General features: G+C 40.9%; 1 pseudogene; it reads right to left on the reverse strand.

The window, feature by feature from the left end:
- Positions 1-4,498: 4,498 nt before the first annotated feature.
- On the reverse strand, positions 4,499-27,260 carry LOC122144655 (annotated as a pseudogene).
- Positions 27,261-27,376: the final 116 nt, after the last annotated feature.

Genomic DNA, 27,376 nt, shown 5'->3' on the forward strand with positions numbered 1-27,376 from the left:
GAGTTCGTTGTTGACTGCGGGTTTATGGCTGCCATGTTAGGTCGGGAGGGTGGGGTGGCAGGGCTGGCTGGTGGAGACCATAACTCGCCGTGTAGGTGTGTAGTGCACCTGCTTTGGACTATAGCTTTAGGCATCTGTTGGTCATTGAGCGCTTTTGTCTGGACCAAGGTTGCTTCACGAGTGTCCTTTCACTTTCTGTGGGCCAGTAGGACGATCATAATCATGCTCACTGTGTGATGTCGTCACATGCTGGAAAACAGGTGTTCGGTGTTTAAGCTGGTTTGTTGTTGCTGTCTTGAAACCATTTTTGCTTCCAGCCTGGAAGATGGCATGTGTAAAGACCAAGTCAGGCATAGTTGGAGTCTGGGCAAGTGTACAAGAACCCAATAGATATGAGCAGTTCTCTATGTTATGGGTTCGATGCTATCTGCTGCAGGGGTTATGATGAATAGCCGCTATCTCGGCATATTGATGATGACTGTGCGACCCAGCTGAAGTCGTTGTGGTGGGCGAGAAAGATTTTGTCGATCATTTAGCAAGAGAACACCAGCACCATTGCCTTTAGGATGTCCGTTGTGGTTGTAGGAACATCCATCACATGTAGGCTGTGGGCATGCTTGGCATAGGACATGTTCTCATCAAAATACCTGTGGCAGGTAGCGTTATTTTTGGTGGCGGAGCAGTTGGAGCCTTTCTGCTTCTACGATCTTAGGGTGGTTGTGTGTCGCGTTCGTAGCAGCTTTGGCAGGCTGCCATGAAGCCATTAACCCAGCACTGACTTGTGAGTTTTGAGAATTCGTGCTTCCAGTGTTGCGACCCTGCTGGACGGCCATTAGCCAGTGTGGCAAACTATGAGGTGCGTTTGGCACCACACCTGTCGCGATCCGCTTGTGTTCAGAAATGTGACAGGCGGGTACATGACAGGTCTCAATGATTCACTTTCTGGTGAATCCGAGTAGTGACCTGGAGGAATCGAAGTCTGGATTGGCCACATACCATACAGAGCAGGGCTTTCTCAAGAGTGATGTCGTACTGAGTATTTACACTCTGGCTGGGGTAAGAAGAGTCTTGTCTACTGATGGGGCTGGCATAGATATGGCGACACCACATCTCTTTTGTCTGGTCATCCATGCTCGTTGGTATATAGACCAGCACCGAGGCCAGATGGCTGGAGAACTCCAGATCCAAGTTTAGAACCTCCTTCTGGAGAATTTGGGTAAGCACCAGAGCGCTCTGGACACGCGAAGTGTGCACAGATGTGTCATTTCAGCTACAGTTCATGGCTTCCTTTTGCTGATCGTCTGTCCAGATGTAATGAACGGGCCAGTTCCTTTTTCAGAAGAAGTGGCAGTGAGAGGGCATTGATGCAATGTCTAAATAGTTTCTGCAAATGAAAACTGCCGTGAAAATAGTTGCATATGCCTAGAAGACTTCTGAGTTCTGAGACATTGGCAGGGGGCTCTAGGTCTGAATGGCATGGATTACGGTGGTTTGTGGCTCAATGCCTCGTGGTACGATTGAGAAGGATACAGGTGACACACATAGTTTGACCTTGGTTTTAACACCAATTGTCCGTTGTGGAGGGCAATCTTAGCGATGCACCTACCGGCAATCATCAAAGGACCGGGGGTGGAGTTCAGATTGGTTGCCGGGGAATGCGGATCAACTTCTATTCGAGGTGAGGTGACGCTGTGGTCTAGGAGTCGCCTCACCCACCGTCGATGTGGTTCAAGTCAAGAAGGGTGCACACCCATAGATCAAGTTTACTCTTACCCTGGCATCCGGGCATTGCTTTGTGGAGGATAGACAACTGGTTGAGAAATACTCGCCTTACGGAACGAGAACGGGATGGGACATCCGCTTCTCAAAGGGCAAATAGTAGGGTGATGATGTCTCATCCTGGTAGGGGTTGCGTGACGAAGTTCACAATGGGATACGTTTCGTAGTTGTGACTTTCTTGAACAAAATGTCGAGGGGATGGCGTTTTTTGTGAGACAGTGCGTCGTGGCAGGTTAGCGCAGAGTGGAAAGACTGTTGGGCTAACGGCGTGAGGACACGACACAACAACCATTGAAGCATTAGTGAACGGCAAGCACGAAGAACGAGCTTTTTAGGGACTCACAAATCTAAAAGTGGGCCGATTGGCAAGATTGCTTCTTTCTTTGTATGGTACAGTGACTTGACGGAAAAGATGAGGGTCTGTTGGAGGGCCGCATCCTCATGTTAGGCTCACATCAGACTCTTTCAGAATTTGCTGGACTGGGTTTTGGTCTAAAACCTGGGTTATGCTCTCTTCTGTCATTTTCTTCCTCTGTGCCGTGGGCAGTCAGGGCGCCGCTGTAGTCACACTCCTCCTTCCGCGCTGGTGGACTGGTTTTAGAGAACAGTATACACGGCAAAGTGCTTGGTACTTACTGTTAGCTTGTTCTACAGCACCTGTTCACTTGACCAATGGCCCCATGGACTGAAGTTAGTTAGGGTGATGATCTTGAAGGGTGCTGTAGACAACTGTGTGGCCTGAGCATTCCTTCTGTAACAATTGAAAAACTGTTGTAGAGAATCAGTTTGCAGGTGTGAAGGAAGCAAGGTGTGGCTGAGAACTTGCCCCCACTCCGGCAGGTGAGTCGAACCGTGGAACCCTTTGGTGTAAAGTGTGGTGACTACCGTATCTTGTTCAGTGATTAACCATGAAGGCCATCATGGGATGGTTTGGCCTGCTGACAGGGAAGTTCTCAAGGTGTTGGACAGGAACCGTGGGTGACTGTTTGAGGTCATTTGGACAAAAAAGCCCATATCAAGTCATTAACAGCCACGCAAAGTCACGTGAGCCGCTGTCTACGCCTCATGTAGAACATCATGCGGTGCATATGGCTAGGACCAGGCAGTGAGTAATGGGTTATCCACCTGTCATGCCACTTCAAAGTTAAGCGCACATGGCATCACCATGGTGATGGGCCAGGGATTCAAAGGGAATCGTTTTGATAGGGTTGTTATTAGCCAAACACGGAGATGTTCGGTTTGAATTCTGTTTGAGAGCATTGATACGCAGTGGAAGAGGGTGATGGCGGACATGGGTATGCCCATCGTGATAGTATGGGGGTCAGTTGTTGGAGACAATCATTCAGCTGTAAACCCACTTAACCAGGGGGCACTCTGAGTCAGAGTTCTTTGCGGAGCTGGGAAAGTACCAAAGAAGCGAACTTGAACCTCTCGCTCTTGGGCCGAGAAGTAGCCGCGGGGCTTGGCCGCAAGGATTTTCCGCGAAATTTGCGACTGGCAGTCTGTATGGGGTGATTGTGGTGATGAAAAGATGGGAATCTGCAGCTGAGAGAGGTGCTAGCAGAGGTCTCGCACTGGAGCCCAGACTTTTCAGTCCCAGAAGCATGTGTTTTAGCATAGCTAAACAGTTGATGCTCAAAGATGCCATGAGGGGCGGGAGAGTATGATGTGTCAAAGATTGGGAGATTAGAGAATAGAGTCATAGTGGTACACAGGTGTGCAGAGCTAGAAAACTCACGCCATAGGGGCGGCGCTGATATGGTCAGTGTGGGTGAAATTAGTCAGGGTGAACTGGAGCTACCTGTGCCCAACGTTGTGACTCATTTTGGTCTGTAGGACTGCACAAATAGTTTCAGCACAACACCACTCTGATATTTAAGCGTGCGATTCTGTCTCTTGGCTTAACGTCGAAGGTATGTCAAAAAGGCTGCTTGACATTAAAGTGAGGTCAGCTACAGTGCTCACCAGGGCCTCCCGTAGGCCACCTCATACTGTATCCAAATGTGATTGAGGGCAAGGTTGTTAGATTTTGTTGGCCTACCCCCCTTTTTGATCTAGTGTTACCCCGGACGACGGTCTGGAGTCCCTTGGCACTGTCGTTGGTGGGGTGGAATGGCAAGACAGTCAGCGCTGTTCGTGTGTGGCCAGGTCAGGGAAAAGCAGACCCGCAAAGACCGGCACTTTTGGTAATTTGCGGTCCGGCTGGAGGGTGTTGAAGGGTGATTGGACGGTTATGAGGTCGTGCTGCAGGCGCGTCAGCATGAGAGTGGGGGGTGTGATGTTAAATAATTGGTGATGGGATATCTGGTTCTGTGCGTCAGCGGCAGTGGGACCTTAGCAAGGATTACTGAGGGGTGGGAGTGTAAATTTTTCAAAGAGACCTCGAGGCGTCTCGACACTGGGCGGGATAGCCGCGCGCGTTCTCGCGGGGGCGTACCTGTAAGATGTCTCAATGCTTGTGAGTAGGACGGGGCTTGTGAAGCACTGATCGGAAAGTCTCGAGGGCCGCCCGTTGACCTTTCACTCTTCTCTTTGTGCGTCTCATTAGAGGCGGCTTTTTGCTGGAGGTCGTGGGGAGTTCCTTTAAAAGTCGCTCATGCTCAGCTGCTGATTCAAGATGTAGCTTCGCACGTCGCGTGTTGAGCTTCTGATGATAGTGTATAGATTGAGCTTGTCCCGGGGTGTTGTCGTTGAGAAGTCTGTTCTGCTGCGTGGCAGTCTAGAACTTGATGCGATTGTGCCGCCGAGTGTCGGTTACCTTTGGGCAGTATCCAGGGTTTTCATTGAGGACTCCACCCTTTAGGTGAGGGGTGGTGGTGAACTGCTCCAGGAATCTCCGGTGTGCCCAATCTGGTGCTTAAGACAGGGCACAACCATGGACACGCTGTTCTCTGCTGGCTGCGAAGGATCTTGCCATTGTTCATTGTGTTGACAGGTTTGGTCACTGTGGCTTTGTCCGGCGCCCTCTAGAGCAAGTTGTCCTGAACTATTGATTAGCGACGCCGGAAAGATTTTGTGGGTCATTTTTTCTGTATTTCCAGCGGCAGTTCTTTGTTTTGAATAGGACTTATGGGCCAAAATCTCGTAGCTGGTTGAGTGGACATTAGTCAGTGGGCACGCCAGAAACCACCAAGTGGTGACTCATTGTTGGGTGCAGGGTCCAGGAGGAACAGACGTTCTTGAATGTTAAAAGCGTCTTCCATTCCTGATTCATTCCTGTGCCCGAAGTAGGCCCCCTGTATAAGGCATGTTGTAGTAGGCCTGTTTGGGTTCCTGTCTGGCCTGTTTTAAGGTACATGGGCCGTAATCAAGTCCTTGCTCTGACTCCGGAGTTCAAGAGAACTCCTTAATTCAAAGCCTGCTGCAGTTGCTGGGCAATCTACTTTGACCATTTTCGGGCTGCCGCGTCTAGAAAGCTCCGCACCTCACGGTCTGGAGGTGTGCCTAACGCAGATAGAGTTGTCTCGTGCAGGTAGCACTGGCAACAGGTTGCAAGTGAAAGTCAATGTCTTTTAAGTAGGCTGTGCACATCGTGGACCCCTGCGGGTGTGTTGGAGTGAACGTGGGAATGGTTCTAGACCACCACAGCTTATCCCAATTTTTGAGGTGAAACACCGGTGACCGAGAAGACAGCCTTTGGAAAAAGTGCTCCCATCCCCTTTCTGCTGCTGGGGGTTATGGGATGATGGAAAGGTGATGTCTTGAGCAGGTGGGATCATCACCCCACTGTCGACCGCTGGGGTTCTTGACTAGGAGGTAGCAGCATAACTGGTTTTAGGGGAACTTTCTTGTGGTGTGCATTTCCCCGTTCAGAGTCAATTTGCACAGTCTCTATGCATGTTTTAAGATCGGTGTGAAATATGGCAAGTTCATCGTTTAAATCGTCTCATTGTGCGGGCCAGGCAACGGACTTCCGCCCAGGAAACTTGGCAAGGTTGGCCTTCGAGGCCTTAGCCCGGACGGTCCCTCCTCTTTGAGGTCAGTCTCTGCCTCTCTCAGGTGAGAGCCTCAAGCTTGCTGCTGAAGTTTTGCACTCAGTCCTATATGGTGTTCCTTTTCATACTGTCTATCGGCATGCGTTGGTACTACAAGGCGATCAGTCAAAGGCTTTATGGAGTGCCTCTATTTACCTCCATGCAGACTCTTGGTCCATTTCGCCGGGTGTCATGTGCTGGTTGTGGTGCTGGTCAAAGGTCACTTGCAGCAAGGAAACGCGCTAGGTTTCTATGAGCATCCTCAGCCTTGAAGCTTCAGCGCTGCTGCTTCCTGTTTCCATGCGGGAGATGCTTGCTTCATTCAAGTGTTGGCATGAGCGAGAGCGGAGGGTTGTGGCGATAGGGGCACGATGATATTGATGAGATCTTTGGTGGCGTAGGTCCGGTGTCGGATCGTGTCTGTGTGGACATCAGGGCACCCAGGTTGTCGCTACGAGCTGTCTCCAGGCTCAGGTTGCTGGATAGGCCACCAGCGGCTTCAGACAGGAGTGGTAGACAGTTATTGCACTCAGCCAGGACTCTCGTCGATCCAGTGGGCATCAGTGCTGGCTGACGAGCATGCGGGTCACTGTAGAGAGGGAGAGAGGGAGAGAGAGAGAGAGAGAGGAGAGAGGGGGGGGGGGGACAGCACAAAAAGCAAATGCAAGTCTTCCGCATTAGCAGGCTGCAAGTATAGTCATTATATGGTCTTATGCACGGTCCTCACTGTTTGAAGTACAAACAGTAAGTGGGGCGTTAGGCCGGCACTGATATCTCGGCCGTGAATGGCCGAGGTGTGGGTAATTTGTGTGGGGAAAGCACCGGAAAGATCTAATGAAGATGTGACGCATGATCTTCTAAAGACTTGAGCTTGGGCGTCAATCTATACTCAGCCTTCCTGATGATTCTCAAAGGTTCGGTCTCTAGGCAAACAAAAAGAAAGGAAAATGAAAAAAACAAAAACAAAACAAACAAATCAAAACACAGAGAAGGGAGACCGTGAAACAGGCTAGAGGAGGTTGAAGCCGGTCACTGCTGTTAGGTTAAGCCAGGGCTACTGGGTTAAGGGGCGGTGGGTGCATAACATATAGTAATGTGTTAGCTTGCTTGGACAGCCAGGATCAGGTATTACCTTACAGATGAGGAGAAAACCGATTTGGGTGTTTCGATAGCCGGATTGGGGCAGTATTAATGGCCTAGCTTAGTGATGGATGGGTATCCAGTCATGTATTGGGCAGTCACTGTGATCCGCTGTCAGCAACTGTCGATTCACCAACTAGCACTCGAGGGAGTGCTACTATGGTATAAACACAAAATGGATAGAATACAGAAATTAGTTTTAAATTTTAAATTCAAACACTGCTTTAAACTAAATTTAAATAAGTGAGTGGTGAAGTAAGAGGAGAAGATAGAGAGAGGGACACTGATCCAAATAATAATAATAATAAAAAAGAAAACAAAAACAAAAAATAAACTGAAAAAAAGGGATACCAGATAATACAGTAAAAACAAAAAATAAATAAAAAATAAAGAAATAAACCAGCAGGTAAAATCGAATGGACAAGAATGATAATAATGACAAGAAGGGAAAAAAAAAAAAACAGAAACGAAATTAACAATAAAACAAACCTGAATCCATGGATGGAATTAGGGGAGAGAGAAGTCAACTTCGCGGCGAATGCCCATTACGGTGGGAGTGGGTGAGCCCACAACAGGTAAATTCAGGAGGGTAGGAGGAGGAGTTCAAGGAGTGTTAGATACTTAAAATCAGCCTACCCCTCTGGCGTGTTAGTTAAATTTACCGTGCTCCAATGTAGTTAAAAAATGATAGCGTTAGTGTTAGATTCCTCTCATTCTGTCGGACCATTTACTGCAGCTATCACAAGAACAATGTGGACTGAACAGATTCTTACAGTAGGTGTAACTTAAACTCTGCACACTGATGCGTTTGGCAGGATTTCTTCGCTGCCAGCACACAATAAAAATTATAAACAACAGGATTTCTTCGCTACTGTTATAATTTTTTTTGTTGATGGTTTTAACAGCTCCCATTTACATTCCAATCATTTACTGACTCGCAATATTCTTATGACCCAGATCTGCATTAGGCACGCATGGTAATCCTAAGGGAGTGAGATCGTTTAATTGAATGAAATTGGAAAACGCAATGACTTCAATCTAGCTATACAATCAAATAAGGCCTTTAAAAGATGATAAGAGGAACATCGCTCAAATCAATCTTTATCGCAATGAATGAAGTTTTCTTCGTTCCAACAGGCGATTTTGATAATATTAAAATGTACTTAAAAGAGATTTCGTCGTCTTTAGAGAACAATTTTAATATTATGAACTTGCTACTTTAACAATTAACAGTAACTAAATGTTAGACAAATAGAGGCTGTTAAAATACAGTACTGGAGGTGGCTATGAACCATCAATCAGCAGAGTGAGTTCGCGTTGCGACTTGTCTCACTCTAAGCATGCAAAATATAAGAACACAAAAAATTGATACTGAGTTTGCTCACAACAAAGTTTGAATGTCGCCGCCCTCCACAAATAATGTAGCAAATTAGCTCAAAAAGGGAATATTTATGATTAATTATAGCTGGTTATAATTAATAATGAATATTTAGATTAGATTTTAGAATTAACTGTAGCAGAATTGATATTACAATTATTATATCTGTCCGTCCACCGAGCAGACAAAATAACCATTAATCAATTCTAGAAAAGGTTATTCTCCTGGCCAAGGAAGATTAACTGTTCTACTTATGCAGTACTAGCAGTAGTTTAGCATGTAGCAAGATAACAAACATTCAGTACTTCGAATTGTGAGCAACACACAGAGACAACTCAATTGTGAATATAAGAGATTTAATAAGTGAACCTATAGCTAGCATCTAACTAAATCAAGCAAAACACATATATGAAGACCACAACCTAATGAGAATCATCAAAGAATCAAAAATCACCTTAAAGGGGGCTCAGACTTTAAAAACGCATCTTAGTAGCTGTAAACGGTTACTTGCATTGGCTTCGTTGCTGAACAAGAGTCCGTGGGTAGAAAATGTAGGTTCTTGATTAGTTCTTATTAGAAGGAAGCTGGAGATTTTCCCCTGGTTCTTCTGAAGATAGGAAAGTCCTCAGTGGTTCGCAAGTTATTTTGAAGAGAAAAACTGCCGGAAAGTAAAACTCAGGAGAGTTTTGAGGAGTCTTGGAGAGTGTTCGTCTCGAAAAGCAAGGGTTTCTGAGCACAGATTATCCAAAGATAATGGCTTTTAAACTTTCTATTCACACCCACCTTTTGGGTGGAATGCCCAATCAGAGGCATGAATTTTGAGCGGAGAAATTTCCTTTGTCTCCGGTTTATGGCCCATTGGCATGTTTATTGCTAGTCTAGAGAATTTGTTCAGTTTACCAAAACTATGGTACAAATAGTATGATGCATATTGGGATCACAGTGTACATAATTGTTTGAGGAATAAAAAGCAGACTATGGTACAAATAGTACGCAACATGTAGGAGATCTTAGGCAGAGATACACTCATATACCTGAATATAAGCACTGAGAGTCTAACTAATGAAAATAAAGAATTGTGACTAGGCTACTACAATAGTGAAACATACAAACAATACATGCATATACCAGATACATTTGTAACTGATTAATTATAGTCTAAATGAATAAATTTTGGGGTGTGTGTGTGTATGTGTGTGTGTGGTGTGTGTGTGTGTGTGTGTGTTGTGTGTGTGTGTGTGTGTGTGGTGTGTGTGTGTGTGTGTGTGTGTGTGTTGTTGAAAAGGTGAGCTGGGGGGTCACCCGGGGCCATTTGGTGTCGGGCATGGGGCTATCTAGTTACCTGGGAATGTTTTAAAGTTGGAGGGGGAACCCAAGGTTGGTCGCTCAGTTCTTCCAGAAAATGGGGGTAAACTTGTTTTAAGCACTATAAATTATCGTGGAACCAGATTCTGAAATTTAATGCAATTTTAAAAAGGCAAAAGGGAATCCCTAAAACGTAAAGCCCAACACGTACTGATCCTAACCCAATCTGTTTGTTTTTCAAACTACCCTTCAACTTCACAAGTTTTAAGAGGGCTGGAGTGGGGGTTCTTGTGGATTTTGGATGTTTTTACCCTTTTTTGGGCCCTTCATTAGGGACCCTTTCACTCAGACACCAGGGGTAAACAAGTGACATAATGAATTTAATCAATTCTGTCCCCTTAAAAAAACCATCTTGGATTTCTGAGAGTAAGTATTTAAGAATTTCATTTTTGGGTTTAACCCCTTTAAACTTTGGGTATTAAATTTTTTAATGTGGCCCAAAAAAAATTTCCTCCCCTGCAACCACCCCCCAGCAGTCTGAACTTTTGACACAAAAAGGTAGATCCACGATCTGTTTAACACTTCTGACCCCCCCATCGCGGGTCACCTCAAAAAGTTTGCGTCAGCCCGGGTGATGCTTTCCGTAACCTGACAGGAGCAAAACCGTTTGATTCTGACAAAAAATTGCAAAGCCAATTATTTTTAAATACGTTTCATCCTTCAGTATGAAAAATTCTGAACTTCATTAAAAAAAAACAATTATCCACATCACTGCCACTCAAATGGTTTTCACACAATTTTCTGTAAAATGGGTTTCATTATATTATATATAATTTACCGCAAAAAAACACACAAACACACACACACACACACACAAAACTGTGAAAACGGAAAAAATCGGGGGCGTCCATGAGGGGGGGGCATGCACTGCTAAAGCAGCTGGTGGAAACCCCCTTATACCACTGTGACTTTTGATACTGACCCTGCTTTGTTCAGGGATCGTTATTCCCTTTACGTTCTACGGGATATTTATAAATTAAAAATTTGCTGCCTTTAAAAATCAGTCAAATTAATTTTTGCTGATTTTATATGTAGAGCCACAAGTACTTCTTTATGTCGTTGTGGGATTTAATTATTGTGAATTGCAATATAATGTTTAAGTAATTAAAAAAAATTTAATTTTAACTCCCATAAACCCTTAATAAGGTAATGACTTCCCTGCAATGACTGCTGTCTTTTAAATGCAAGAGGGAGCAGTACACTTATTTAACCATGTAACCCCCCCCTAACAACAGGTCCTTCTGAAAACATTAGCATATGTGATAAAAGTTCATTATTTTCCATAAGTAATGATAAAATTAAAAACTTTCATAGATGTAGAGTCATTGCAAACCAACTGAAATATGTCAGGTATAAGAGATTTTGGCATACAAGCTCATGAAAACCCATAATTTACCTATCTCAAAAAATTAGCATATTTCATCCGAACAATAAAAGAAAAGTGTTTTAATACAAAAAAAAAGTCAACCTTCAAATAATTATGTTGTTATGCACCTCAATACTTGGTCGGGAATCCTTTTGGCAGAAATGACTGCTTCAATGCGGCGTGGCATGGAGGCAAAATCAGCCTGTGGCACTGCTGAGGTGTTATGGAGGCCCAGGATGCTTCGGAGAAAGTGCCTTAAGCTCATCCAGAGTGTTGGGTCTTTATGTGCCTCAACTTTCTCTTCACAATATCCTTACAGATTCTCTATGGGGTTCAGGGTCAGGAGAGCTGGCAGGCCACCTGAGCACAGTAATACCATGGTCAGTAAACCATTTTACCAGTGGTTTTGGCACTGTGAGCAGGTGCCAGGTCGCGGCTGAAAAACGAAATCTCTCATCTCCATAAAGCTTTTTCAGCAGATGGAAGCATGAAGTGCCTCCAAAATCTCCTGATAGCTAGCTGGATTGACTCTGCCCTTGATAAAACACAGTGGACTAACACCAGTAGCTGGACATGGCACCCCAGACCATCACTGCCTCAGGGAAAATTTGACACTGGACTTAAGTACTTTTGGCATTTTCTTTCTCCCCAGTCCTCCTCCAGACTTCCCCAGAATCTTTGATTTCCTCGAATGACATGCAAAATTTGCTTTCATCCAAAGTATTTCTTTGGACCACTGGAGCAACAGTCCAGTGCTGCTTCTCTCTGTAGCCCAGGTCAGGCGCTTCTGCCACTGTTTCTGGTACAAAAAGCACGCACGCCTCAAAAAATGCGGCTCTGATGCTCTACCCAGACTCCAGCCCCACTGCTTCCTCGCAGGTCCCCAAGGTCTGAACAATCAAATCCAACCCTTCTCCACAATCTTCCTCAGGGTCCGGCCACTTCTCAAGCAGTAGCTGCTTAAGCATAAGCACTTTTCTTCTCTTCCTACACAGATCTCCCACTGAGGTGCCTTTGATACAGCACTCTGGGAACAGCCTATTCGCTCAGAAATTTCTTTTTCTGTCTTACCCTCTCTCGCTTGAGGGGTGTCAATGATGGCCTTCTGGGACAGCAGTCAGGTCGGCAGTCTTACACCATGATTGCGGTTTTGAGTAATGAACCAGGCTGGGAGTTTTCAAAGCCTCCCGGAATCTTTTGCAGGTGTTTAGAGTTAATTAGTTGATTCCCAGATGATTAGGTTAATAGGCTCATGAGTAAACCTTTCATGATATGCTAATTTTTTTTTGAGATAGGAATTTTGGGTTTTCATGAGCTGTATGCCAAAATCATCAGTATTAAACAATAAAAGACCTGAAAATATTTCCAGTTGGTGTGAAATGTTGTTGTTTTTTTTTTTTTTAAAATCATGAAAATTACTATGAAATGATAAATAAATAATGAAATTAATATGCTTTTATTTAAGCCAACTGTGCATACCAAATATTAAAAATGACCATAATACTTTCTATTACTTACAAAAGGTTTGGTTTTTTAGAATAAACAATGTTCTTTTTGAAGAACTTTCTGTTGACAAACAACTAGAAAAAAAAGTTTGTGGCCCTCCCACAAAAGTATGAAGCAGCACAACTGTTGGCCAACATGATAGTAAAATCAGACATGTTTCTTGAGCAGCAGAATCAGCATTATTCTCCCTGATTTGCTGAAGGATCATGTGACACTGAAGACTGGAGTAATGATGCTGAAAATTCAGCTTTGATAACAGGAATAAATTACATTTTACAATATATTACAACAGAAACTATCATCTGGCTTAGTGCACTTAAATGACAAGATCTCGGATTTAATTTAATACTACATACGGGCTGTAGAGGCTGCATGTTTCAGAGTGAAGCACACAAACGTGCAAATATACACTGAGTGATCATAGCAAACAAAAAAGACAGGCATTCAACTGACTAAAAACTCAGGTGTTAATATTCATAGAAAGAACAGGTTTTATTTCCCTGACAGCTGCAGGGCCTGCCCCCATCAACCCTGCGTCTACACAGAGAAATCAGAAGAGCACAGACTGGAATACACATCCTCCTGTAAATCAAAGAAAATATGTAGAGATAACCACTATACCATTCATTACTTACACAAGTGACCAGTACAGAAAAAAAATGGAAAGGAAAAAGCCAAGAAAAAAAAAAAATTAATCCACAACAGATTTCAGTCAGCCTGAAGAAAGGGGTGGATTACAATCAGGCCAAACCCAAAGGGAGCGTATGACTGCGAGCTCTACAGGGCTATTAGACAGCTCGACTGAACAGAAAGGGTAGCATGTGAACCGTGACATATAGAACAGAAATACAGTGTTCAGACAGAATATTGATCAGGTGCATTGTGCACACTAACTCACAACAGCTCCAAACCCCACTCTCATGAGGGAAGCTCTCTGTGTATAAAAATATTTGACTGTTTGTGAAAATGGACGTGCTCAGCGCAGGCCTCCTGGAAACCAGGTGAATGACAATGAGACTCCATTTCTTTGGCTCACATCCATCCGGACACAACAGCTCGATTGTGAATCCCTCGGACTCATGCCATTTTTCTCCCTCAAACACATACACCAGGTATATGCCTACAAGAGAGAGAGAGAACGGCAGAGTTGTTTGGTTGTTAAAGGAAGAGACATGATGGTAATCGCATTCAAAACGTGTACTAGATTAAACTATGCAAAAATATCATTCAGTTTTTTTGAAACACTTAAGACCAGAAACCACTCTATGGAAGTTACACAAATGCAAATGCATTTAATTAAAATATTTCACCATAAATACCTAACGCTGTGCACAAACTTGAATTTAATAGTTAGTTTTTAAATAGTTCATTTATAATGAACCATTCAAAAGATTTCTAGAACAAAAACTTTTCAAAGCTACGCTATTGTTCAAAATATTGGTGCGTCGGGATTTTTTTTTGAAAGTGTCTTCTGCTCACTGAAGCAGCATTTATTTACATCAAAAATACAATAACAGTAACTGGAAATATTATTAGAATTTAAAATCACTGTTTTTCTATGTGAATATAGTGAAATGTTAAATTATTCCTGTGATCAAGCTGAATTTTCAGCATCATTACCTCCAGTCTTCAGTGTCCCATGATCCTATCGGAAATCAGTATAATATGCCGATTTGCTGCTCAAAAAAACATTTTTTGCTACAATCAATCTTGACAACATTGTGCTGGCTTCATGTATTGCGGAAAACCAAAATTGTATTCATTAATTCATTATTCACATTAAAAGAATGCCTTGATGCTACCATGGTACATTGTCCTCAAAAAAAAAAAAAAAATTGCATGTAACTACTTGACCTTTTCTGTTCGTGTAGGTTACAAGTTAAGTGCTTCTAATCTAATAGTTTTTTTTTTGCTCTGATAGCCAGCCCACACGCTGTACTTCAGTAGGAGGAAATATCAAGTCATTTATCTCAAGAAGGAAAGTGAATTTCACAGCTGGGGTCTTTAATTTCCTGGATTTTGATGCGGGCAGCGTTTTTCAATAACAAATGAAGCCCTTTTGCCATGTTACACTCTATGAATATGTACATCGAACAGCTCAACTGTGACTTTTGATGAAAAAGTCACTGCATTATCTTATTAGTTTTTTTGTCATGTGAATTTATAAAAAACCGTTGAGATAACATCTAATGTGTTTCACAAAGTTACATCTATTTCAAAAGACGCCACTGAACACTGATTTCAACAGGAAGGACATCACATACTTGTAGCCTCCCACTCAGACTTGCTCAAGGTTCCCTGTGGAGAAAGAGCAAACTATCAGAACACAGCTAACACAAAGAGAAAGTGCTTTCTGTTGAAGAAAATGATATTGCGGCTCACCAGTGGACGTCTGGCAGCAGGACTGGCAGCGATTCTCTTGGCGTGGTCGTACTCGCCGGACTGTCGGACGCCAGTTGGCCCCTCTCGTCCGGAGGGTATTGCTATGACAACAAGATGGACAAAACTGTTTGATTCTGTCAAAGTAAAGATAAAGCGGTATGGTTCAAAAGGCATCATCTACAGATAACAGATATAAAGCTAGGCAGTTGTTAGGGTGTGTTCGGGGGGGCTGCAAGAGCCAACTTTTAAGTCTGTATGATGTTCCTGAGGCTAACATATTGCTTGTTCATGTTTGCTATATGGTCGCTAGGGTGCTCTAAATAGTTGCTAGGGTCTCTGCAACACAGTTTCATTAGTGATACTTTTTTAGATTAGTTGCCTGCTCGAATCAAAAGTGTTAACCAACATGTCTCTTTGATCCAATTTGTGAATTATTCACACTGCGGTATGGTTGCTAGGGGTGCTGTTAATGGTTGCCAGGGTGTGGCTAGACAGTTTAAAGATTGATATGTGAAACTACTTGCCTATCAAGTCAAAAGAGCACACCATCATATCCCTACAATGTTCTGGTGCTGAGATATGCCAGTCAATTGTACTATATGGTTGCTAGGGTGCTGTAAATGGTTGCTAGGGTGTGGCTAGGAAGTTGCTGGGTGTCACTACTTACTGGCCATGTCAACTGCAGTTAAATTGGTTATCAGTTCACCCTTTAAGTGCCTAATCCTGTTCTCTATACACAGTTCTGTAATTTACGGGAGTGACAACTGCATTTATGCAACCGTATCGACTCCTAAAAATAGGAAAAAATAGGTAGTGACACAACCACATTTACAGAAATTATACGCAGTGTACAGAACCGAACTCAACAACTAGTTGTTAGTGACATCTTTAAAACAGGTTTTAAGAGTTGTGTCTTTTCTGTATGTGCAGTGGAAGACATCACAGGCTACATTATGACTCAGTGTTGCCAGGTCTTGCTAGAAAAATAACTCCACAAATAAGAACAAGCCCATAATACACTCAAATCCAAACGTGTTAACTTGTGACATAATAAAAATATATCAATATGTGCATGTGTATTTTTTATCTTTTTATAATGTGTATCTTTTTGTTATGAGATCTAAAAAAAAGACCAAAGACACTTAATGATCATCGCTTATAGTAAGTGGACATGGCAACCCTTTAAGAGCGTACTCTACGAAACAGCTTTCCAAACAATATCTTACAGCTCTGGTTTAGCTGAAATTGCTAAACATAACGAGTCTTTGGTCGCTGTAATCTCACTTTAGTTAAAAATAACAGATACCAAAACGCGCCAGAAAGATGCCAGAACATTGCTATGGTTCCCATGGTATCAATCACTGCAGTCTCTGAGAATGGGTTCTGTTCTGCACACACACAGAATTGTAATTTAGGGGATTCACTCCTGTTGTCGCTCCTGAAACTTTACAGTGTGTGTGTGGCCAACGACTGGCTGCTAGTCCGAGTCAAATTATAGAGACATTTCCAAGGCTCTATGAGAGTCTGAATTAAGTCCCCAGGTGTTTTAGTCCAATTTATCGAGATAGCTGGTGAATTTTTTACAGAAGAACAAAGAAATAAAGATGAAGGAAGGAAGAGAAGATCTGCTCACATCGAAAAGCCTAGGATGAAATCAGACCAGTTTCATCCAGTCTGCTCAAAATCAGGGGTTTTTTCTCAGCAGTCATGTTCATGTTAGGGAGGCTAATGAGATTAGAGCTGAATGTGAGAGGGACTTTCTCACTGGGAAAAGAGGGCCTTGAGGAGTGTTAAATATGCTCAGTTTGTGCTAATATGCAGTTATTACAGCTGTGTTCGGTTGAGGATTTGTGCTCATGTGGATACAGTCGACCTGACTAAAAAAAATAAAAAAAAAATAAAAAAAAAATATCAACAGGAACATGCTTTTACACACACATACAGGACTATCAATCAAAAGTATTTGATAAAATGATATAGCTATCATACAAAAATGCCATAATTATTTTTGATAAAAATGCCATAATTAATTACACTGAGTGTCACCTTATAGTCAGGAAAAATTACTATTATAAGAAATAAGAAATGGTGTATTTATTTGATCAGTTTTTTTATAATAGTATAAGTTAATTTGTTATAAACAACAACAAAAACAAAAGACATAAAACACACAAGAAAAAAATATATATAACTAAATAGTTATCATAGCTAACGGAAAGTCATCAAAACCATGGGAGGAATTTATATTTAAAGTCAATATAAAATGGCTTCACAACCCAAGGTAATTTTCTAACGCAATGTATTCCTGAATTAAAGCAGGACATTAAATAAGCAAGAATTATAGGGTGGGACTGATCAGAAATTAACTGACTCGAGAAAAGTAATCTCTACATAACAGGTGGTTTAAAAGAAAGGTATGGAAAAATAAGAATGCAGCCAACAGCAACCCAAAAAGGAAAGCTGTGTGAGAGGCAGAGATAAGAAATGGTGTATTTAATTACTCTTAAAAAAACAGAATTTTTTTTTTTATTCTATTTGAAATGAATTTTATATGAATAAAGTATGTGTATTATGACATTAAACAAGGACCAATTTTAGATATATCAAGGGCTGTGTAATGTGAATCAAAGATGCAGCATTTTTACTGAAACACAATTACATTTTTTTTGTAATATCATCTGTATATGTTGTAAATGTTGTAAATTACATTTAAATTAGACTAAACTTAGAGGTGATTTTATCACGATTCTTTGTCGTTGGTTTTACTATTCTGCAAGTTTGTTCAGTCAAGAGCAGTGAGTGATTTTTTTTGTTGTTTTATTAACAGTTCAGCCAAAAATGAAAATTCTGTCATCATTTACTCACTCTCATATAGTTTTAAACCTGAATGAATTCCTTTCTTCTGTTGAACACAAAAATTTTATTTTGAAGAATGTGGGTTACCAAACACTTGCTGGTCTCCAGTAACTTCTATAGTATTTTTTTTTTTTTGTCCAACTATCAAAATTAATGGGGACCAGCAAGTGTTTGGTTACCCACATTCTTCAAAGTATCTTCTTTTGTGTTCAGCACAAGAAAGACATTAATACAGGTTTGGGACAACATGAGAGTGAGTAAAAAATGACAATTTTAATTTATGTGTGAACTATCCCTTTAATGACAAGCGGCAGCATGTTTAGTGCTATAAGTCTGCTGTCACTTTAAGACACGCATCATCCGCTTTTCCCTCAACTGTTTACTTTCACTTTAGACGTAACCAACTGTGTTTATATGTAAACCTTGTGTGTTTTTGACTGTATCAGTGTTACTTTTGACAGCAGATTTTTTATTTAGTTTTAGTCAGTCTTTTGACTAAAATGCCATTTAGTTTTAGTCATTTTAGTCATCTGAATTGTTTTTAGTTTTAGTCAAGTTTTAGTCAACTAAATATCATAAGATTTTAGTCAACTAAATCGACAGTAAATTTAGTCGGAAAAGAAAACAAATGGGTTTAGTTACATTGAATTTATTAAGCTTTTCTCTAAAATTTACAAACTCATTATATAGGTTTGATTAAGGTTTTATCAAGATCAGACATATTTTATTTCTATAAATAAATTTAAATCGATTTTTAGGGCTAAAGTTTTTCAGTCAAGAGCAGTAAGTGATTTTCTGCTTTTCTTTTGATGCCTGATTAACATCAATGACTCTGACCACAGCAACTAAATTAGGCTGCTGTCCCTTTCAAACCAAATGCACAGCAGCAATGGATTGCAATGTACTGATACATGTTCTCCCTACAGCTTACGTTCACCTTAGGCGTAAACAACTGTTTGCACGTTAATACTCGTCAAAACGGACAATTCAACATCATTTTGTGTGTTATTCTCCGTTCATGAAGGATTCCATAAAGAATGAATAGAGGAAATAAGCAAGAGATTCACTGATTGTCAAAGACGAGTGTCAGTCGTACCCCACATTAAGAACAGAGCTACAAACCTCCAGTGCCTGCATCCACTGCATCAGAACCTTATTCTTCTCATCTTTAACCTTCTCCTCAAAGAACTCTCTGAAGGTTTTCTTGTAAACTAGACGCATGTTGTACTTTTTCGCCATTCTGAAAAAAATAAAAAAATTCATGATTCATGATATTTATTGCACAACACAGGAAGTATCAGTGGTTTCTTGCCAAAGCGAATAGCTTGTTTTTTTGAATCTGTAACCTTATAATTCCATTTAAAACAAACTGCAAGTGTTAAGGATTTTCTTAAAGCAGAACTAAAACAATATGAACTCAAGGATGCGTCCAACATGACAGCACATATTTTATGGAGCTGTAGCACCCTCTGCTGACACATCAGGAAAGGAACAATCGTGATGACTCGCTGTGTTTGAGAGGAAGAGGACACACTTACTCCTCAAACAGGGGGGAAATACACCAGAAACTCTGGGACGTTGACGACACCCTCCATACTGAAGTCATACTGACAGCCGAACAGAGGGTAGTCTCCTTTCTTCTGGAAGGTCACCCTGAAACACTTCATTTCCAAAGCTGTTGGAGTCCGACACCTCCAAACGCTTCCTGCGGATCGAGAGATCATAATATTAAAGCACATACTGAATGTTAACAGCTGTGGTTAACAAATAAAATCACTGTTTTGAGGAACAAAATGAGAATTTATGTGGTCTGGTTGACATGATTACATTATTTCGTTACTATTGTGAATGCAATTGTGTGAAACATCTCAGATTCAAAATCCAGTGGTAAAAATGCAGATTGTATTGGGATGTTCAATTCATTTCTATGAATCAATAAACTATTCATTTCCATTAATCAGTTTCAAAACACAAACTGAATGATTTGTTTTGCATCGTAAACTAAAAACACTTTCACTTTTATTAACGTAAGTATTTTCTATACCTAATGTACAAGTACGTGCAGGACTGCTCAAAAGTTTGAGGTTAGTATGCTTTTTTTGGTAACACTTTAGATTAGGGAACATTCACTAAGGTTTTTCATTTTATTTTGGCATGGGGTCAGGTTAAGGAATCTAAAATATGCTAGTGCAGAATAAGACATTAATATGTTAGTTCACCCAAATATTAAAATTATGTCATTAATGACTCACCCTCATGTCGTTCCAAACCCGTAAGACCTCCGTTCATCTTCGGAACACAGTTTAAGATATTTTAGATTTAGTCCGAGAGCTTTCAGTCCCTCCATTGAGAATGTATGTACGGTATACTGTCCACGTCCAGAAAGGTAATAAAAACATCATCAAAGTAGTCCATGTGACATCAGAGGGTCCGTTAGAATTTTTTGAAGCATCGAAAACACCTTACATACATTTTGGTCCAAAAATAGCAAAAACTACGACTTTATTCAACGTTCTCTTCTCTCCCGGGTCTGTTATGAGCGCGTTCACAATACTGCAGTTTAGTGATATCCGGTTCGCGAACGAATCACTCGTTGTAACCGGATCTTCTTGAACCAGTTCACCAAATCGAACTGAATCGTTTGAAACGGTTCGCGTCTCAAATAAGCATTAATCCACAAATGATTTAAGCTGTTAACTTTTTTAATGTGGCTGACACTCCCTCTGAGTCAAAATAAACCAATATCCCGGAGTAATCCATTTACTCAAACAGTACACTGACTGAACTGCTGTGAAGAGAGAACTGAAGATGCCGAGCCAGATAACGAACGAAACATTGACTCGTTCTCGAGTCAAGAACCGGTTGCATAGGTTTTCGGATCACCGGTAGTGATGGGAAGTTCTGTTCTTTTCCGCGAACCGGTTCTTTCGGACAGTTCGATTCAATAAACTGGTTGAAGAAAACGGTTCACCAGTTCTTTTGCGCTCAACGTAATGACTTCATTGGCGATGGACTGCCCTTGATCAAGCCTTCGGTTTACCCGCGCTCATATACATTAGTAATCAGTTCAGAATCAATCATCAAAAAGAACCAGTTCGGTTCAGACGCGCTGAGTGTCAGTCTGCTTCACCATTTCATGGTAAGTGTCTTTTGTTATTGGTTTATTTATTTGGATGCTTAAGACAGAAACGGTTCTGACTCGAGAACGAGTCAATGTTTCGTTCGTTATCTGGCTCGGTTCAGTCAGTGTACTGTTGAGTAAAACGAATTACTCCGGGATATTGGTTTATTTGCACTCAGAGGGAGTGTCAGCCATGTTAAAAAAGTTAACAGCTTAAGTCATTTGTGGATTAATGCTTATTGGAGACGCGAACCGTTTCAAACGATTCAGTTCGATTTGGTGAACTGGTTCAAGAAGATCCGGTTACAACGAGTGATTCGTTCGCGAACCGGATATCACTAAACTGCAGTATTGTGAACGCGCTCATAACAGACACGGAAGAGAAGAGAACGCTGAATAAAATCGTAGTTTTTGCTATTTTTGGACCAAAATGTATTTTCGATGCTTCAAAAAATTCTAACGGACCCCCTGATGTCACATGGACTACTTTGAAGATGTTTTTATTACCTTTCTGGACGTGGACAGTATACCGTACATACATTCTCAATGGAGGGACTGAAAGCTCTCGGACTAAATCTAAAATATCTTAAACTGTGTTCCGAAGATGAACGGAGGTCTTACGGGTTTGGAACGACATGAGGGTGAGTCATTAATGACATAATTTTAATATTTGGGTGAACTAACCCTTTAATATGTGATTTATAAATACTAACAAACAGCCAATATACTAGTAATATGCATGCTAACAAGCAACTAGTTCAGAGAGAGAGAGAGACATAGAGAGACAGAGACAGAGACAGAGAGAGACAGAGAAAGAGAGAGACATAGAGAGAGATCTTACACCAGCTCATACGCATCTGGAGTGGTTCCGATGAAGAATCCTCCCGGCCGGAGTCTCTCACAGGCGTTTCTCAGCATGGTGTCAGCCTGCTGCTCACTCTCAAAGGAATAATGATACACAAACTGACAGCTGCTGCACACGTCAAACCGCAGCTCAGGGTCCCGCAGCTTCTCAGACAGCAGCTCCGAGACAGACAGACAGAGAGAGAACGTGACCCTGTACTGTCACACACTGACTTTTATCTCTCTTCCTTTTTGCTATGAAATCAATGAGTCTCTCTAACAGATGAAGCAGCTGGTGAAGAGAGTGTAATCTGTGCAGATCTGATAGAACACCGGCTCATACCCTGCTGCAGTCTGCGGTGATGAACTCGGCTGAGAAGGTGCGGTCGTTTGGGTGACCCCTACGTCTCACGTCATTATAGCGCTGCTGACACTGCTCGATGGACACAGCTGCGATATCTGTGGCGTACAAACACAAGTGACTGATTCACAATATGAAGACATTTAAAGGAGTGCAGTAACGTGTCAATGCTAATTTTTTCTTGATTAATGGTTGGCCTATATTTTATTTTATTTTTACCGAAAATGCATTTTAACAGTATACCAGTTTATTAAGAAACTGTAATGTTTTTAAAAGTATTATAGCATTTTGCCTTTGTATCTTGATTTCAAACTATGCTGCACTACATCCAGTTGACTGCTATGTTCTATTCATTGTGTACTTCATGAGAATTTAGAAAATATATTTCCCAGTGAGCCCAGACTTTGTTACAGTGTTTACTTCCTTTTCGTTTTATTTTTTAAGATGCTATAATAGATTTAACAGATTTAATTGATTTTCAAATTATTTATTGCTAAAATATTTTGAAATATTCAGATATTTCTAAAAGCATCTCTGATTTAAACCTCTGTAGCAAAAATGCTGATAGTGTTTGGAATTGATTTTATGAATGTTCAAACTGTCCGTTTCAATGAATCAAAACACAAATTGAATGATTTGTTTGTATTATAAGCTAAAATTACAATCTAGAACAGCGGTTCTCAAACTTTTTAACTTGAAGGCTCGCCGTCAAAACACAGGCTCATCTGCATCATGCCCCGGTTCGAGTCACACTCATGACGTGACATTTGCAACAACATCACTGGATATTTGCTCAGAAATTTGCTCTAGTAGTCACCGGATTGCCACAGGGAAAGGCTTCTAGGTGATCTCAGAAAGAGTCCACAGAGGCGATGATCTTTGTCGCTGAAGGAGAAAAATTCTGACAAGGCACTCAGAGCCGACTTATTCAGCAGTCGGCTCCACTCCCACTGACAGGTTGAAGTGCCACTGGTTCGTGCAGCTGCACGAACTTGAACAAATCAGGCTTCGGTATCAGGCTACATTTACACGACAACCATGTAGACAAAAGCTGAAGTTTTTCCCTTGCGTTTTTAAAAAGTTTCGGGTTTACACATATACGTTTTCAAAGTTTTTTGATTTTTTAGTTTTTAAAGATAACAGCCAAAAACGCTGTATTACGTATGCCAGGCCAGTAGTTGGCGCTGTCACCTTGCTAGTAAACAGAATCTATAGGAAAGTGATCTCTGCTGTTGGTTGTAATATTTAAGTAAATCCACACTTTGCTGAAGAAGCGTTTGCAAACTCTTGAGCGGCAATAACAGTACCATGTACTCTCCGCCATTGTTGTGTTTGTCATGTTTGTTCGGGCTTGCCTTTTAAAATCGTTACGTACAGCGCATGTCTACATACCTTACACGCAGTACACACGCGCATGACATCACCTCTTTCAAAGATTCCCGTTTTGGGTGTTTTACACGAAAACAATAACGGTGCCGTTTTCAAAAACCTGCACTTTGAATCCTGTTTTCAAAAATATGCGTTTCCGGTCCCCTAAAATGCCGTTGTAGTGTAAACGAACAGGCAAAACGCATAAAAAGTTTTCAGTTTTGGCTGAAAAACATTGTGTAGACGGCCCCTCTGAGTAAACAGGAGTTTCCCCATAAAGGCTGATTTATACTCAACACATCCACAAGTTCGCTTGGGTGCGCATGGAAAATATAACGTCATTGCGATGTTGCCGAATGTTCGCTTTGAGGGCGTTTGAGTATGTTTTATTTTTATTGTGTAAAAATAGAATTAGATTGTGATAAATTGTGTTCGATGTGAAATAAAGCCAGTAGTTTAAGACTAGATTAAAGAGACACACTGCAATCTTAAAAATTCTTGTTTCTTTTTTAAATATAAGTTTACCCAACTATGACGACTTCTGCTTCTGACAACCCCAGAAAACATGAAAAGAGTTATTGAACATTTTATAGATTTCATGCAGTTCAAATACATTGCAGTGTTGCCGGAAGTTCACTTTAAGGGCGCGCAAACTCATTTTGCGTGGCGGTGTGCACGGCATTTTTTTGTAAATTTCTGCACAGCTCCGCATCCAAAGATTCATGAGTTCAGAGCGATTCTAGCCGAACATGCACCTCTGTGCCGGCATTTGTGTGAAAAAGAAGCAGTTTAATGTGAAGTTTAAACTCCATCAAGTGCTTTTTAACAGAAAATGTTTTTTTTTTTTTTTTTTGGAAAAAATTGTTTGCATAGTTTGTCCAAGGCTTTTGTTTGAAGTACGTTATATTTTTATTGTATAAAAATAGAATTAGGATTCATTTAGATACTAATTATAAACTATTTGCTAAAGTCTTAAAGTTCCGATGCTAAATTAAGCCAATAGTTTAAGATTGTTTTAAACAGTTTATTCATAAAGAATTTATTAATTCATCAACTCATTCATCATGCGAGAAGTCTTGTACATGCAAATTTCAACAGTACAACAGCGAACGCAATAAGTATAAAAGCCTCGTCCGTTTGGGAAGGTTAGTGCGCAGTCAGCGGAGGCTCGCGGAGCCAGTTGAAAGTATAAATCCTGTTTAAGCGTACAATGCAAAAGAAGCGACTGTTCGAAAGGGAACTTTAAAATTATTTATTTTTAATTCAGTAAACACTATGTAAAATAAACAAATTACTATCTACACTTAACTATACCATTTACTATTCACCCAAAAAATCTATACTGAGTGAAGGCTAGTCTCATCCTGCGAAGAGTAAAGGACAGCTTACTCAACTGACTCGCAATCATTGCACTTATACAAGGGCTTTAAACTTTGTTAGCTATGGCTTTACCAATTCGTATATGCTTTTTCAAATGGTAAAGAAAAAAAAGACGTATGGTTTTCACAGAGAGAGATCTTCCAGAATACAGTAAAGAGAACCTAAAAAAAAATGTACAAATGAAGACAATATCAAAGTATGAAGAGAACCGTGTAGTTACCTGCACACACAAGTTTATCAATATGTCCTTTCTTCCATTTGAGAAGATCTCCTCCTTTTCCACAGCCGAGATCCAGCACGGTCACCTCTCTCCGTCTTTGCTTCACCTTGTCCAAGATGTCCGCTGAGGAGACCAACACACAGACCTCAGAACAACAACTCTGTGAGATCCTGCTTGCCATTCCACTCAGTAGAGTTTATTAGCATCTAACCCAACCACCAACAAGCATGCCACTGTACGGTAAACGCCAAGCCAGTGCTGCTTCTCACCTATAAGCACACTCTTTAACCAGTTGTTGAAGTTGCGCATATGCACTATCCTGCTTTTATTGCGCTCTGCCAGGCCACGCTCCTGAAGCTTGTTGTAATGTGTGGCCACTTTCTGACTGTGTAACGATTCCTCGGTGACCTGCAAAACAAAAAAAAACATGTTTTTAAAAAAAAAAACGTGTCTCACCTGATTGCCCCTTGATGGCAACAAAAGTCAAAGTTGCCCGGCATCATTGCTCAAAAAGTTGGTTATTTTCCTATAAGGACCTCTGAACAACTTAAATCATAGAAACTTTTAGAACATTTTTCATAAATCATAGAAACTCAATAGACAATTTTGCTCAAACCTGTGAGTTTTAACTGAATGCACATTTACTCTTTCATTAGATGCCATCAGATTAACTGCAATACTCCACAGGATTAAACTTCTGCATCTTGAATCCTACAATATTTTAGCAATGTTTAATGTTAACATAATTCAGTGCAACTGTTCTTATTATACTGACATGTGTTTCTGTTGTGTTCTGGTTTGATATGAGCAGAGCATACTTACCCAACTAAATGGCATTTTCTTAAATATTTTATATTGTGCATCACATATATTTATTTAGGATATGATGCAAAATAAGTAATTTCGATTATATTGCATTTACATGTGTGACCTTGAAGGAATCCAAAAGTAATCAGATTACTTTTATATTGTGGTGCTTGGATTAAGTTACTGAATACTTTTTTTCCATTAAGTAATTTGTGACTGTAACGGAATACATTTTTAAAGTAACACACCCAAGACTGGTGATTTGTTAAAAAAGCGTAAAAAGAAATATAGTGCTACATGAGCAGATCTTAACTTAATGCTGCATTCGACACTTTTCATTCATTTTCAGTTTGTTTGCAACAGACGTAATATATTTAGGGCTAAGCCTTCCCCAGGGTTTTAGCTAGAGACAATCATTTTAAGTTAAAATCGTTCCCTAGGTTTTGGATTTGTTTATGCACAACTTTTCACTTCACAAGACATTAACTGATGGACAGGAGAGGTGTGGATTATTGTGATGTTTTTATCAGCTGTTGGTAATTTTGTTGTGACGGATTCACTGCAGAGGATCCATTGGTGAGCAAGTGATGCAATGCTACATTTATGCAAATCTGTTCAGATGATGAAATGATATATTTTTAATATTGGATGCCCTGAGGGCGAGTTCATTTACACCCATTTTTCATTCTGGGTGAACTATTCCTTTAAAAGCCATAACTCAATTTTAAATAAACAGTAAATAACTGAGAGTAAATCCCTGGAGTAAACAACTAGCCCCAGTCTCTGACGTTTTTATAAAACTATAAACTTTCTTACAGCCAATGTGCATGACATGTCAGGCCTGTGCGCGAGCTCACCTGCTTCTTACTGGGAGAGTGCTCTTCATCATCACCGTCCCGCTGTCTCTTCAGCGATGAGGATGATGAGGATGAAGCTGAGGTCTGGTCTATGTCCTGATCAGAACACTTCCTGTCCGCCTCAAACAATCCTTTAAACAGACAAGCAACACACTCATATTTATGTTATGAAATACGCGTTCGCCTTTTAAATACACTGATGGACCACAGAGAAAACACACTTCAAGAAAAAAAATGATTTGAAATGTTAAGCGATGTATATACAATGAAATGTATGCAGACAGATCAATATGAACGTGAACTAGCAGTGCGTCAGTGCTGCGCTCATAATAGCAGCACGTGTTTCTGACACTGCTTGACCTCAGAAAGAGACGAACAATTACATCATATATTATGTATATGATTATGTAACACGCAGATCGCTGAAGACTGAATCAATATCGCTGCACTCACTCGACTTCTGCGCCATCAAGTCTCCACAAGCAGCGCGCTATCTCTCTCTCTTCACGGATCTCTCCTGCTCTGGTTCAGATGAACCCCGCAGCGCCGCCTACAGGACCCGGCGTCTACTGCAGCTGAGTACTTCTCTATGGAGTCAAAATAATGCCGTATATATACGCAAAAAAAAATAAGTTTAGCAAAAGAAAATAAAGTTTTGCAAACGAAAAATAAA

This window comes from Cyprinus carpio, unplaced genomic scaffold (genome assembly GCF_018340385.1).
Source record: "Cyprinus carpio isolate SPL01 unplaced genomic scaffold, ASM1834038v1 S000006747, whole genome shotgun sequence".
In the NCBI taxonomy this organism is placed as follows: domain Eukaryota; kingdom Metazoa; phylum Chordata; class Actinopteri; order Cypriniformes; family Cyprinidae; genus Cyprinus; species Cyprinus carpio.